The following is a 13,414-nucleotide window of genomic DNA, read 5'->3' on the forward strand; positions in this document are numbered from 1 at the left end:
TAACTTTCAAAGACTAGGCAATGACAAATTTTATTGTCCTTGTAAAAGTTGTAATGACTTAAAGACAAGAAGAATCAAAATCAAAATAGCTAAGAGACATTGTTGGGATAATGGTCACACTAAAGGGTGTTTTGATTATCATCAATTGGTGAGTTGTTTGTTATATTGTTTTCACAATTAATATGTTTATAAACCACAAAATAGGGGTTTGATTATCATCATTTTTATATAGGTCAATCTCCTCAGGGTAGTACATGATATGGACCAACACATCTTGAAGGAACATGGAGATGTGAGTATTGAAGGAGAAGATCATGATCCCATGGAAGATGATGATCATGCATCAGAAAACAATTTGAAGATGATGTTATGAATGCATTGATCCATGACACATTTGGTATTGGCATTATTGTTGATGATGATGAGGAGAAGGAGGAGGATGACATTGAGGTTGTCCATGATATACTTCTACTTGAGAAGGTAAACATGGACCTTTATGAAGGATCCCAATCAACTCTTCTCTTTGTAGTATTGTTTTTGATGAATTTGAAGGTTATGAATGATTTATCCAACATAACAATGTCACATATGCTAAGGTTTGTGATATATGTCATTATAGTCTATAAAAGGTGAAACATGTACCATTAAGATTGTTTATACTAATGACTAACATTTTTTTAAGATTGATAGGTGACTATTTGTTACCACCATCAAATGCTCTCCCTCACTCATACCAAGAATTGTGTACCACTATGGAACATATTGAAATGGAGTATCAATCAATAGATGCTTGTCCTCAAGATCATGTAATTTATCATAAAGAACATGAAAATGTAACTGAATGCCCTGAATGCCATATGATTAGATATCAAGATGATCAAGTCACAAAAAAGGTGCCTTGCAAGGTTCTTCGTTACATCTCCATTATTCCATGTCTTAAATGATTATTTAGGTGCACTAGCTTGGCACAATTTATAGATTACCATGCACACAATGGAATTCAAGATGACATTATTTGAATGTTTGCATATGGTTTAGCATTTGTGAACATAGAGGAAAAGTGGCCACACTTTAAAGAAGAACCTCAAAATATAAGGCTTTCTTTGGCAACTAACGGTGTCAATTCATATGGATAGATGAGATCTGTTTACTCGATCTATCCTGTTTTTGTTATTAACAATAGCATTCCTCCATGGATGTCAATAAAGAGAGAGCACATTATGTTGGAAATGATTGTTCTAGGTATTTGATTATTTTATTGTTACCTACATGTAATTATGTCTTGGAGTGAAATGACCACAATAATTATCTAATGTTGTCCATTCAATTAGGTAAGTAGCAAGTGAAAGATATGAATGTATATATTGTGCCTCTTATTGACGAGTTGTTGGTGTTATGGAATGGTTTCACTATGTATGATATCTCTAGAACAATTAGACAAAAAAAAATTCAATTCCATGCAATTCTTTTGTGGACAATTTATGATGTCCAAGGATTGACACATTTTTGTGGTATATTATGTTGAAATCTAGTTGCATGTGATAATATTAATTCCAAAAATGAACATATTTAATCCAATTTTATCATTATTTTGTATGTCTTCAAACAAAAGAAAAATTTGCATGTCCAATGTGTGGTCCAAAGATAAAATCTCATCATTCCAAAAGTTTAAGAAAATAAGTGTTTGATGAGAATAGGCACTTGCTCCACACAAAAAATAAGTATAGAAGTGTCGAAAAACATCTTTTCAATGGGAAAGAAGAAACTACATCAAAGCCACAAAGAATGAAACCTCACTTATGGAAATTGGAATATAATAGAATTTGAGGTTTTTCAAGGCATTAGTACTAACCACCTTCCAAAGGGACTAAAATGTTATCCCAAAGAATTTAGTAGGTTGCCCTACTAGGAGCAGCTACAAATTGTGCATTTGTTTGACACCATGCATATTGGAAATAATGTAATAGAGACACTATGGGAAATATTGGATGGAAGGTGTGACAAAGAAAAACTTGCCAAATTTTGGAGTGACATGTATGATTCCAATCATGCAATGAAAAATATCATTGAATCAAATAGAAATGGAGACCGGATTAATGCAAGTGCCCTTCCTTGGTTATTAATGGAGTAGCAAAGTAATGATGATGCTTCTACTAATCGCAATGATGATGATGATGAGGAGGAGGAGGATGAGGAGGAGGAGGATGATGATGATGACGGTGATAACTATAATGAGGATGATGACAATGACGACTAGGATAGTGGTGGTGTCAATGATGATGACAGTAATGATCCTGATGATGAGATGGATAAATAATAATATCAATGTATATACAAGTAAAAATTTTCTATTTGATTTAAGTAAACATTTTTAAATTGAATTTGGTGTAGTAATAAAAATTTAACTATAATGTGTTAGGATTAAGAAAACATCTTGTATTGCAGTTGCAGGAATGCAGATGTTGTTCTTGATGAGTGTGTTGAGGTCCAAGCCGATGAGTAGGCAAGATGATGTCGTTGGACAAGGTAAAGAGCACTACAATGTTCTTTAAAATCTTTTAAGTCTCATTTTTTTTAAATTAGCCCCTTTTATTTGTTATTGTAGAGGACCAACCTTTGAAAAGCAAAGTGAGTGCACGTCCACGGGTGAGAAGAAACATCGATGATGATATGGATATGCCTCTGCAACAATATAGGGAATGGCAAAAAAAAAAGAAAAAAAAAATGATTCATGTGAACTTATGTAACTTATTTGATAATGACTTATTTTTATGTATAGATGTTTTATTTATGTTTTATTGAATGTTCTAATAAATCTTATGTTTCAATGTTAATGTGAATGTTCTAATGAAAATAATGTATTAATGAATGTTATCATGTCATAATTCATGAATGTTACATTTTTTAATAGAATGAATGAATTTTAGATGTTAATGGGGAATGTAGAAGTTAGGGGGAGGTGGGGCCAAATGATCTTCCACCTTCATGTGGTTGGTCCTGATTAGTAGAGAATATTAAACTATTCTTGAAACCAAGTGAAGCCCAACATTAACCTATGATCGCATGACAATTAACTGTGTGAATCTCTTGGTTTCAGGCAAAAGGACATCATAGTCAAAATCATTTATTAATGTTGAATAATATTACAAGGAGGAAGTAGAGGATCATAAAGTCTATATGACATGAAACACTTAATGGAGAAAGTAGGTAACATTTATAATTTCACAATTTATAGTCCTTCCATAGTCATCTATATATTCATAAATCTATCCATAGAGAAAGCATAGTCCTCTATATAGTCATAAATTTATCAATAGAAGCCTTCATAAATCTACACTTTATCTTTTCTAATAGATTCCCACTTTTCTCTTTAGTAGTTTGAGTTGTGAAATGACCTTCATAATTGTTGTTGTAAAAACTTTCAAATTTAAACATGCTCAAATTCATCAAATGTAGAATCCATGTGATTGCTGAAATTGGGCATCTTCGTTTAGAAAAAGTAGGGTGTGAGAGCTTAGAAAAACTGTGTAATGACTTTCACTATCTAGTAGGACTAAAAAAATTAAAATTAATTAATTGCAAGAGGTTGTTAAGGCTACCTCTAGGTTTCAAGAAACTTGGCTCACTAGAAACCTTAAAATTATCAATAAACTAGAGGAGTTGTGCGGTGATTTTCAGTGCCTCATAGCACTGAAATATCTAGATTTTTCAAAGTGTGATAGTTTAAGAAAACTTTAAAACCATTTTGGTGATCTTAGCTATTTGGAAAGATTAGATTTGTCAGGATGATTAGAAATATTGATGAGAAAGGCTTTCTACTTGATGCTCATCAATGCCCCTTCCATTCATCATCGCTCCAACCAAAAACTCCCCTCGTCTTCATCATCAATTCAATAAATCATGACTCCACTCATGACAAAATTGGAAAAATTAGGGAAGAACTTGCAAAAGCTACAGTTTACTTCAAAAGACATGCAAAATCATATATGTTGGGAGCTATCATAAACCATTAGCATCTAAGTTGCCCATTAGAATCCTAACTTATACACTTGACAACTCCCAGACTTCCTCTTTTTGTCATCAATTATCTATTATTTTTGAGACCAGAAGCTTTTTAGTTTTCCATAGCACTGAACAATTATAACAGAAGGGCCTAAAATGCTTGTTAGTGTGGGAAGACATGTCTTCTTATGCACTGGATCAAGTGGCCTTCATCACAAACACTCTGAGACGTACTCCATTGTTGGCTATAAAACACCTTGTGTTTGCATGGTGGACGAGAAGTGGAGGATTTTAAATAAAGATGCAATGGCAACAATTCATACCAATTTCTCCATTGGTTAAGTACTGAAATAAGAGTATTGCATTCTAATTAATTTTCATGATCTAATTTCAATTAACCCCTTTTGAATATTAGTTCGATATGTGTTCTATTCAATGAGTCTTATCACAACATACTAATTTAGAGATAGAATATACATGCTTGCAGAGTTCAAATCTTAGCAACCACGGGGACAACCACACCAATAGAATTTGTGACCAAAACCATTTGAGAAAGAGGAACCTCCACACAAGAGACGAGCAAGGAATACACACATCCCCATTGAAACACCAACATGCAGAGTGGACATGACATCACAAGGACTAAGGAAAGGAGCTCTGGAAAAACTATTGTCACAAAAGTTTGCACCCTTGTCCAAAGTTTTTACCTAAGGACAACCTTGTGAAACATGGAAACAACCTCCAATTTGTGGGACTTGAACTATGAGGTTGAGTCTCAAGAGAAGGTCGGCTTCCTTTACTAGTAGGGTGCACCTAACTACTCTTGGAGAGGAAAAGGGAGAAAGAATGCATGAAAGCAAATCTACCTACTCTAACCTAAGGGGGTGATGCACCAAAAATAGAGTGTTCAAATCAATCTCTACCCATACATGCACTATTGAACCATCATGACACCAAAATGATATACACATCTAGACTTGCTTTAATCTAACAATCACATGCAGATCAGAAAACCCAAATGAATGACACAAGGAAAGAGAAGATTCACTTATATACCATTCATAGGCCAAAAGAGATACAGCCATGCAAGATTGCAGATCTCTACAATACACCAATGAGAGGAAAATAGTTCTTGCACTTTACATCAATGGCTAAAGGAGATAAGGTAGAATGTCATACAATTCAGAGACAAAGGGAATTTACAGTGAAATTGTAGAGCAATATCAGAGAAGTTAGAGAAGAGTCGACCAATACAAAATCTACAAAAATTGCCTTTATAGCTTAGGCATAACTGAGATATTTTCTAACTGAAGTTACTCCACAACCACTGCCATTAAGTCTCAATAAGGATCTGGAGAAAATTTGATCTGGGTACAGATTCAGATACAATGAAACGTAATGTTTTTTGAAATAGGGCTCTGATAGAAACAACGCCATTAAACCATTCTGACCAAGTAGATGGATAAACTGAGGTGGTGGAGTGTTCTCCTTTGCTCGCTGAATTTAGCATTCATTTGAGAGTGGTTGGCATTGATCACAAGGATCAGATGCACAAGAAAATTTGATCTCCTTTGTTTCTGGCTCATGAATCAACAAAAAAAGCAGTCAACAGAATATTGCAACCAGAATGGGCCACGTGGACCAATTATTTTATTTCATTTTGCCACCCGCAAGGTCTTCCCGAGTTTGACCACATCTAACTAACTAACTATGCCACCTCCAAAACCCTAACCATGATATCACATAACTGCCAGCCCTAACCACCAATGTTAACTATAGCATTATCTCCCCGAGCCCGCAAGGACACGTGTCACTGAATCGCTATCTCACTATACATAAAAAGTGAGCACCTTGCCATAGCGAGATAGCGACCATCGTAGATTCTCATTGATCATGTGGAAGACATTGATATATTACTTAAGAGAAATATGGTGGGTCCCTTGTCGCTATGTCATTGTTTGTAACCCTCATGCAACTCACCATAGCGAGATAGCAACAATCGTAGATCCGAGATTGATCTGATGATCAAAAAAATTATATGTTTTATGGAAGGGGCGTGGGTCCAGGTACTGCTATCACTGAGCTGGCTTAACATGTTGGCACACATATATATTATTTAATTTCCAATGACATCATTTTTTCTTGACCCTACTGTGTTTGTCATTTTTAGGCATGTCGCTACCTCACTACCGAAAAAAATTACAACTTCTCGGTAGTGATTTAGCAAGCTCGAACGAGTCATCAAAAATTGGTGCTAGACTTCATCTTTAGTATTGCAGCAAAATTTTGATGGTCACTATCTCGCTATGGGAAACAACCTCTCAACTTTTCATAGAGAGTACGCGAAATCTGTAGATCTTAACAAGATCCAACAGTGGGGAAAGTTGCAAGCTAGCGGAAACAAAATAGGAGAGAAAAGAAATACAATAAAGTTTTAATTGTTTTATTTTTTGTATTTCCTGGGCATTAAAATAATACTAAAGATGGGAAGTGGCCGTTGGGTGGGTCAAAGTATTTGAATTCAAATTTTGGCGGGGGGCAAAAATAGGTAACAAAAACCATCAACAACAACAAGAGGACCTTGAACCACAACAAAAGCAACTAGAACCATCACAATGGGTTCTTCAATCATGTGATCTACATAATGTTATGATTTATTAAGCATGATTAATTTTAAGATCATAATCATAATATGTTAGTATACATTATTTAGAACATGATTAAAAAAATGTTGTTCTTTCTTAGAAATACATTTTACTATGTTGATTACATGTGTATGTTGTTTAGCTCAAGTCATGCAGTTTCCTCTTTGGCCCCTCTCACAGAGATTGTGTTTGAAATTCTTCTAAGTTGTCTTATTGATATTGTTTATGCTCAAGTGTATCACAAATAGTGTTGCATTTACATTTTCATTTTATATTACTGTAGATAAGAAGCCAAATGTTGTGATTTTTTTTTAATCTGCATGGAAAAATAATCACGACATTTGGCTTCTTATCTATAGTAATTTAAAAAGGAAATGGAAATGCAGCACTATCTGTGAAACTCTTCAGAAAAAGCAGTATCAATTTGACAACTTAGAAGAATGTCAAACAAAATTTTTGTGAGAGGGACCAAAGAGGAAACTATATGACCTACACTAAATAGTGGACATGTGTGATCAACATAGTAAAATTTATTTCTAACAAAGAAGTACAAACATTTTTTTCATATATCAGTAGTCAGTCATAATTGCGATGGCATGTTTGATGGAACACCATTAGAATGAGAGAATTACCCTTGTATATCTATCGTAAGTATGATGGATAAACACAACAGAAAGTCATTGTGCCCATGGAACTATTGTCACATATTGTTGTTGTCATGACGTTAGTTGTGACAATCTCCTATCGCAACTAACAATGTGGTAGTGATCTGTTGGCCTTAGCTTCTACCAAATTGTGACAGATTTTGGTGTCGTACTTATGATGGACGAGCTTTCTGTCATAATCTGTGATGCAAAAAGTGTGACACCTGTCTGATGAGAAGCAATTTTTGGTTGTTGCTTTGGTGTTGATAGGACGTCACAATTATGATGGCCTACCATCATAATTTGGGTCCAAATGTAGTAGTGCGGCATGTTTTACTTGCTTCCTACTTGTGGGTATACTTTGTTACCCTAAGGTGTTTAGAGCATTCATGCTTGTCCTACTTGACACTTTGGACTGAAAAATGTATCATCCTTGTCTATTTTTACAAGACCACACTCAAGGGTTACCTTGGCACCTATGCCTTGATACATGTATAATCTTGTTGTACTAAACTTAGGGAATCTAATTGCATTAGTCATCTTGACCTACATGTATTTGATTCTTAGGTTGGATTCTCACATATATATCTGACATAGATCATATTCATATCCTCATAGTTGTACTAGTGAGCATTGTATAATCTTTTGATGTCTCTAATAATGCTCAGTGATGAAATTAGAGTCTAAATATTTTGTGTCCCTTACAAGTAAACCATTTTGTGTACTAGTTTTCATTATAGGCTCATTCTCGCTTAGTCTTTCATTTTGCATATGGGAAGAGCTCTCTCTTCATCTTTCATAAACACATCAGTTAATTGCTTTCATATTTTCTTCAATTTCTTCTTGATCATATCTTTTCATTTTCTTGATCTTTCATGTTGCCTCTTTACTATCTTGTCATCACAAGGGTTTAGTATAAATCATCATATCTAATCTATCCAAGTATCACATTTTCAAAACATGACATGAGAGCTAAAACCATCCATGAGAGAGATCTATGAGTATATAAACACAAACACAAAATTGAGCATACATAAACATGAGCATAAGTTGAAACATCACATGGAAATATAAACTCAAATGTTGAAATATCTAGCCATCACATGAACAAAAAATGACATAAATGAGACAAGTACATCAATCAAATCTAGTATCTCATATATATCAAATGTGTTGAAGTACATATATAATATGGGATCCAAAATACAACAAAATGTCATAAGGACATTAGCCTAGACCTAGTCCTAGACCTAAGACTGGCTTCCTCCCTCATGAGTAGGTTGTGCCTAAGGAGGAGTTGTTGGTTCCCTTAATGGTGGATGATCTAATTTTTTAGCCCTCTTCGAGTACATAGGTACCCATCTATCCACAAAAATTGCAAAAATATACACCCTGTGGTAGAAGTCTGCCCTAGTCGTTTGTCACTCCACCACCCACAGGGTCTCCGCTAAATCATCCCTCAGAGATCACTCTCACTTATCCATCTCTGCTCAGGCTAGCTTCTGGTCTCTGAATGTTGTGGTCATTCTCAACCCTTGTAACTCTGCCTCTAGGGCCTAAATCCTAGCATCCGAGTCATCCTCTCCATCTCTCCTAATAAGCTTCTTCTATCATGACTCTATTCACTCCACTCGCTTGTGTCTCAATAGATGCTCCTCCTCCTCATTATCCTCCTCTCTTGCAGCTCGGGCCCACGTCCATCTCCTCCCAACTACTTAGGAATTTCTCCTAACCTACATCTGCCTACCACCTCTACCTCTACCTCCATCACCATCTCCACCATCCCCCCTGTCCTGCTACTACAAGTGGTGTATTTTCTCATGTAAATCTTGGGAAGGGATGTCTTTGCATCTCCTACAAGTAGGCTAGATCATCCCCCACATCTATTAACTCTGGATGGTAATCCCAAGGCTCTTGCATCAATGTTGTTGTGTCCCTCAAGCTGGTTTGATAATCTAACATAGGCAACCATCCCTGTGCCTCCTCATGAAATTGCACATAGGTGGTGCTCTCCATTGAGATAACCTATTGCTGACCAAACTACCGACATACTCAATTGATAGCAAATTGCTCTACAATCTTTAAGTGCCTCCAACCTAGTGGCTGGCTATAGCACATGTACTCAAGCTCACATGCATCTAACCATCTGTGACATTGACGATACAGCTAGAAGACTAGAGACATGAGCTCATCAAAGAAGCATTGGTAGTACATCACATCCCTACTATGACTCTAGGGGATGAACCTTGTATATCAGAATATGAATGGTTTGTTGTGCTCTCATGGCTACACCCATGATTAGATCATTACAATATGCTCCCATGCCCATATCTGGGCCAACACTGTACCGCATGTTCAAGTCTTCCTCTCTTAATATGTTATCTTGTGGAGCTCATTATACATATCAGCAAGGATAGCGGGTCCCCATGCCATCTACTGGAGCTACCTAATCAAGTTTTCTACTAACTGACCCGAACCTAGAGGGAAGCCCTTATGGCCCTTGTTAGTGACAAGCACATGGGAAACCAGCATACAAAGAAGGAAGAGTAATAAATATTGGTCTCCATACTCATCTATGAGCCTCTCCCAACTTAGGTAGTAGCCTAGGATTGTCACATCCTGAAATAGTTGTTGTACTGCCCACTTCCCCTATGTTAGGGTTTGATCATAATAAACCTATGACATGAAAAAACTCATGTCAGTACACCTCATATGGATATCAAAAACTTAAAACAAGTGAGCATCAAAACATAATGATAATACTTACAGGATCTCCATAGCATGGTACATGAAAGATGCGATATATATGCTCTAAAGTAATGGTGGTCTCACCAATAAGAAAATGGAAGGTGTTGTGCTCATTGTGCCACGGCTTAGAAAAAGTAGTCAACAACCCATGGTTTGCCCATATATGGGGCATGCATGTCAACCACCTCAATCCCATGCTCACTACAGTGGCCTTCTAGTCATCCTCTAGATGACAAAGGAGGTGCAACCCCACCACCTTGGGGGCTCTAATCGAAAGGGTGGGAAAGACAATCTGCAAGCTCGAGTCAAACAAGCATTTAAAACATTAGTATCAACTGTAAATAGATCAAGAACATCATCAATAGATCAAAACAATGGAAAATAGTGCTCACATGCAATAATTTAACACCAAGCATTCAAAAGAGCTCAAAATAACTAGTATGACACTTTTATAATATGCAGGAAATACTTATTGTTGATTAAGTATTGTGCAATACTTTTTATACTACTCAGGTGATACTTTCTATCTGTGTGATAGTTCACACCATGCCATGTGATATTTGGGTAGGGATCATATGATAGAACTTTCTAAAGTATCTAATACATTTTGTGTGATACTTTTAAAGTATCACATGATATTTGTGTCAAAAACCCTAAAAATACCTTAGAAACATGTTAAGTGCTCAAAAAAGCATAAAATGTTTTAGGACTTATCGAGGTCTCATACTCAGGTAGTTGGTTGTGCAACCAGTTGTACTTGAAATGGTGTCTGTGGGTCAAAATGCCAACAAGCATTATGACCTATTTCCAAATTTCTCAAGAGCTCTCCAGAATCACAAAAGACAAATGAATTGAAGATGACGCTTGGACCCCTTATATAGTCCTCCAACCTTATTTTGATGTATTTTTTCAAACTCCTCAAAATTCCATAAAAATTGTACCCCTAGCTAATCTTGACGTCTTGGTTCTATTTCGAGATCGAAATCAAAATTGAGTTCATCTTAATCGTCAAAATTCTACCTTCTTCTAGGCAGTTAGTTGACCTTTTGAGGTCTAATCTTTGAATCTTCACTGGGGCATCTTCATTTCTCCATGTCTTCACAATTTCTACACTTCTTACCTACTTCAATTCACATCTTTCACTTCTAAATCATCTTTCTACTTGATTTGACCTAATTTTTAGGCATTATCCATCTCGGTCAACTGTAGTCAAACTATGGCATTCTATCACTTCTTAATGGTTACTCTTTGGTTCTAATCCCTTATCTATCCTCATGGACTTTTCTATATCTCAATTTAATCATACCTTGTTCATTTTTGCATTCCCCTTACCTCATTTCAATTTTGATCCCAAGGGAGCAGAAATACTCTATTAATGCTTGCTTCCTATAAGTATCTATTTCTCAAGAGCATACACTTGATTCCTTCATTTTCTTTCAATCTATCTTATTTTCTTGATGTTAGTAGTCTTCTTGAGTTCTGATATTGTCTCTCTCATAGTGTTTAGTATTATCGCTACCAGGATGCACATTCAAGACTTGCTATCGCATTCTACATTTTGTTCTTCAGAATCAAGTCTCTCTATCTATTGCTATATACTTGGCTTTTTTATTATTTGATGTCATGTGTTCCCATATCAATCACACATGAGTCAATGTGGGGCACATGTAATCACCTAAAACTAGTTATCTAGACTATTAGACCCTTCTTAGCATTTTGGCTAGATTAGTTAATCATTTACCTAGGCCAAATTGATAAAAATGAATTAATTTGATTTTAAACCTATAGTTTGGCTATATTATCCTAAGTCCATTATTTGATTAAAATAACATGTCCCCTTTTAATTAAAATAAAAGACCCCATTCTTCTAACCCACTCAATGTGCACACATAAAGACCTTTTTATATTTACAAATTAAAAGAAAAGGCCTTTGTCTCACATGAAAAGTCAATTCCTTTTCATTGGTTGACTTGCTCTTACACATGGATCATGCAAAAATTCAAACCCCACCCTTGATCATCCACTTTTTGATCTTGATCTCAACCATATATTTACCTTTAAAAGGGAGAGCTCTCTCCTCATCTAAGTATCCCATTTTTTAGTATTGTTATGTTGCAGGTTTCTCAACAGGTTTTCTTAGAGCTTTGTGGAGAACTTCTCACTTCTTGTCTAAATTTTCTCATAACCATTCTCATATTATCTTAAATTTATTTGTAAGTTTTTAAGATGCATTTGCAATAGTGTAGTTTTCTTTTTGCGATAATCTAGATCACTTAGTTTTAACTAAGATGGTTGTAATACTCTCACTTGACTTAGTTTAGTTGCATTCTTACATCTCATTCTAGCATAAATCATACTTGCATTGCATACTTGAGAACTCCTTTTGGACACTTGAATTCTTTCTCGTGTCTAAGGAATCTTCCATTGCATGGTTTACTAGAAAGGTCTACATCTCTAAGGCTCATTTGAGAGCTCATTTCATACAATTTTGATGCCCCTTGTACTTCATGGATAGGGAGCTCTAAGTTGACATTTGAGTGTTCCAATTCATGGGATATCTTGGATAGAAGGGTTTAGAGAAGTACACTTTCTTAGTGTACACCACCCATCAAAACTGGGCCATCAGCATAACTCTTATCCACATAATCCACCCAACAACCACTATCACCCACAATAACCTATTTGGGCTAAGCCAGTGGAAATAGTCATAATCTAATCAACACAAATGGAAACATCAGAATCAATAGTGACATGATCGGACACAGGAACATCCTTATAGCTGACCTCAACAATCTATACAACAAAAGGGACAACATCAACATCCTATCATTGAGAAACATCAGCAACATTGGAATGTTGGCAATGTAATGCAAAGTAGGTGAATAAGAAGGGGGGTGAATCAGGAACCACTTAAACTTCTTACACTTGAACCACTTTGTTATATTTTTCTAATCTACTTAATGCATGAAACATTAAAGCATTAAAGTAACAACACCATAACACAATATTTGGTAACCCAGAAACCCTCCAAGTAGAAGGCAAAATTAGGGTGTGGATGACACCCACAATGCTTCACTATTGCAATAATAAAGTTGGTCAATTAAGGCTTACAAATGATCACTTCTAATGATCTTACCATGTTAGGAGTAATAAGGACGGTTAGGTCCACCTTTCTGAAAGAATTTATATAATATAGTTAAGTATGTACTTTGTTAAGAGTTTCTACAAAGGGTTGTTAGGTCCACCTAGTTAAAGGATTTGGGATTGATGCACCTATTAGAATGAATAAGTGGATTGATCTCTGAAATACAACTATGGCCACTGATGAAGATCCTTTGAAGTAAACTGATCACCTGACTATGATAGATGAGTCTC

The sequence above is a fragment of the Cupressus sempervirens genome, chromosome 1 (assembly GCF_028749045.1).
Source record: "Cupressus sempervirens isolate cs-2001-9-10 chromosome 1, ASM2874904v1, whole genome shotgun sequence".
Classification (NCBI taxonomy): Eukaryota; Viridiplantae; Streptophyta; class Pinopsida; order Cupressales; family Cupressaceae; genus Cupressus; species Cupressus sempervirens.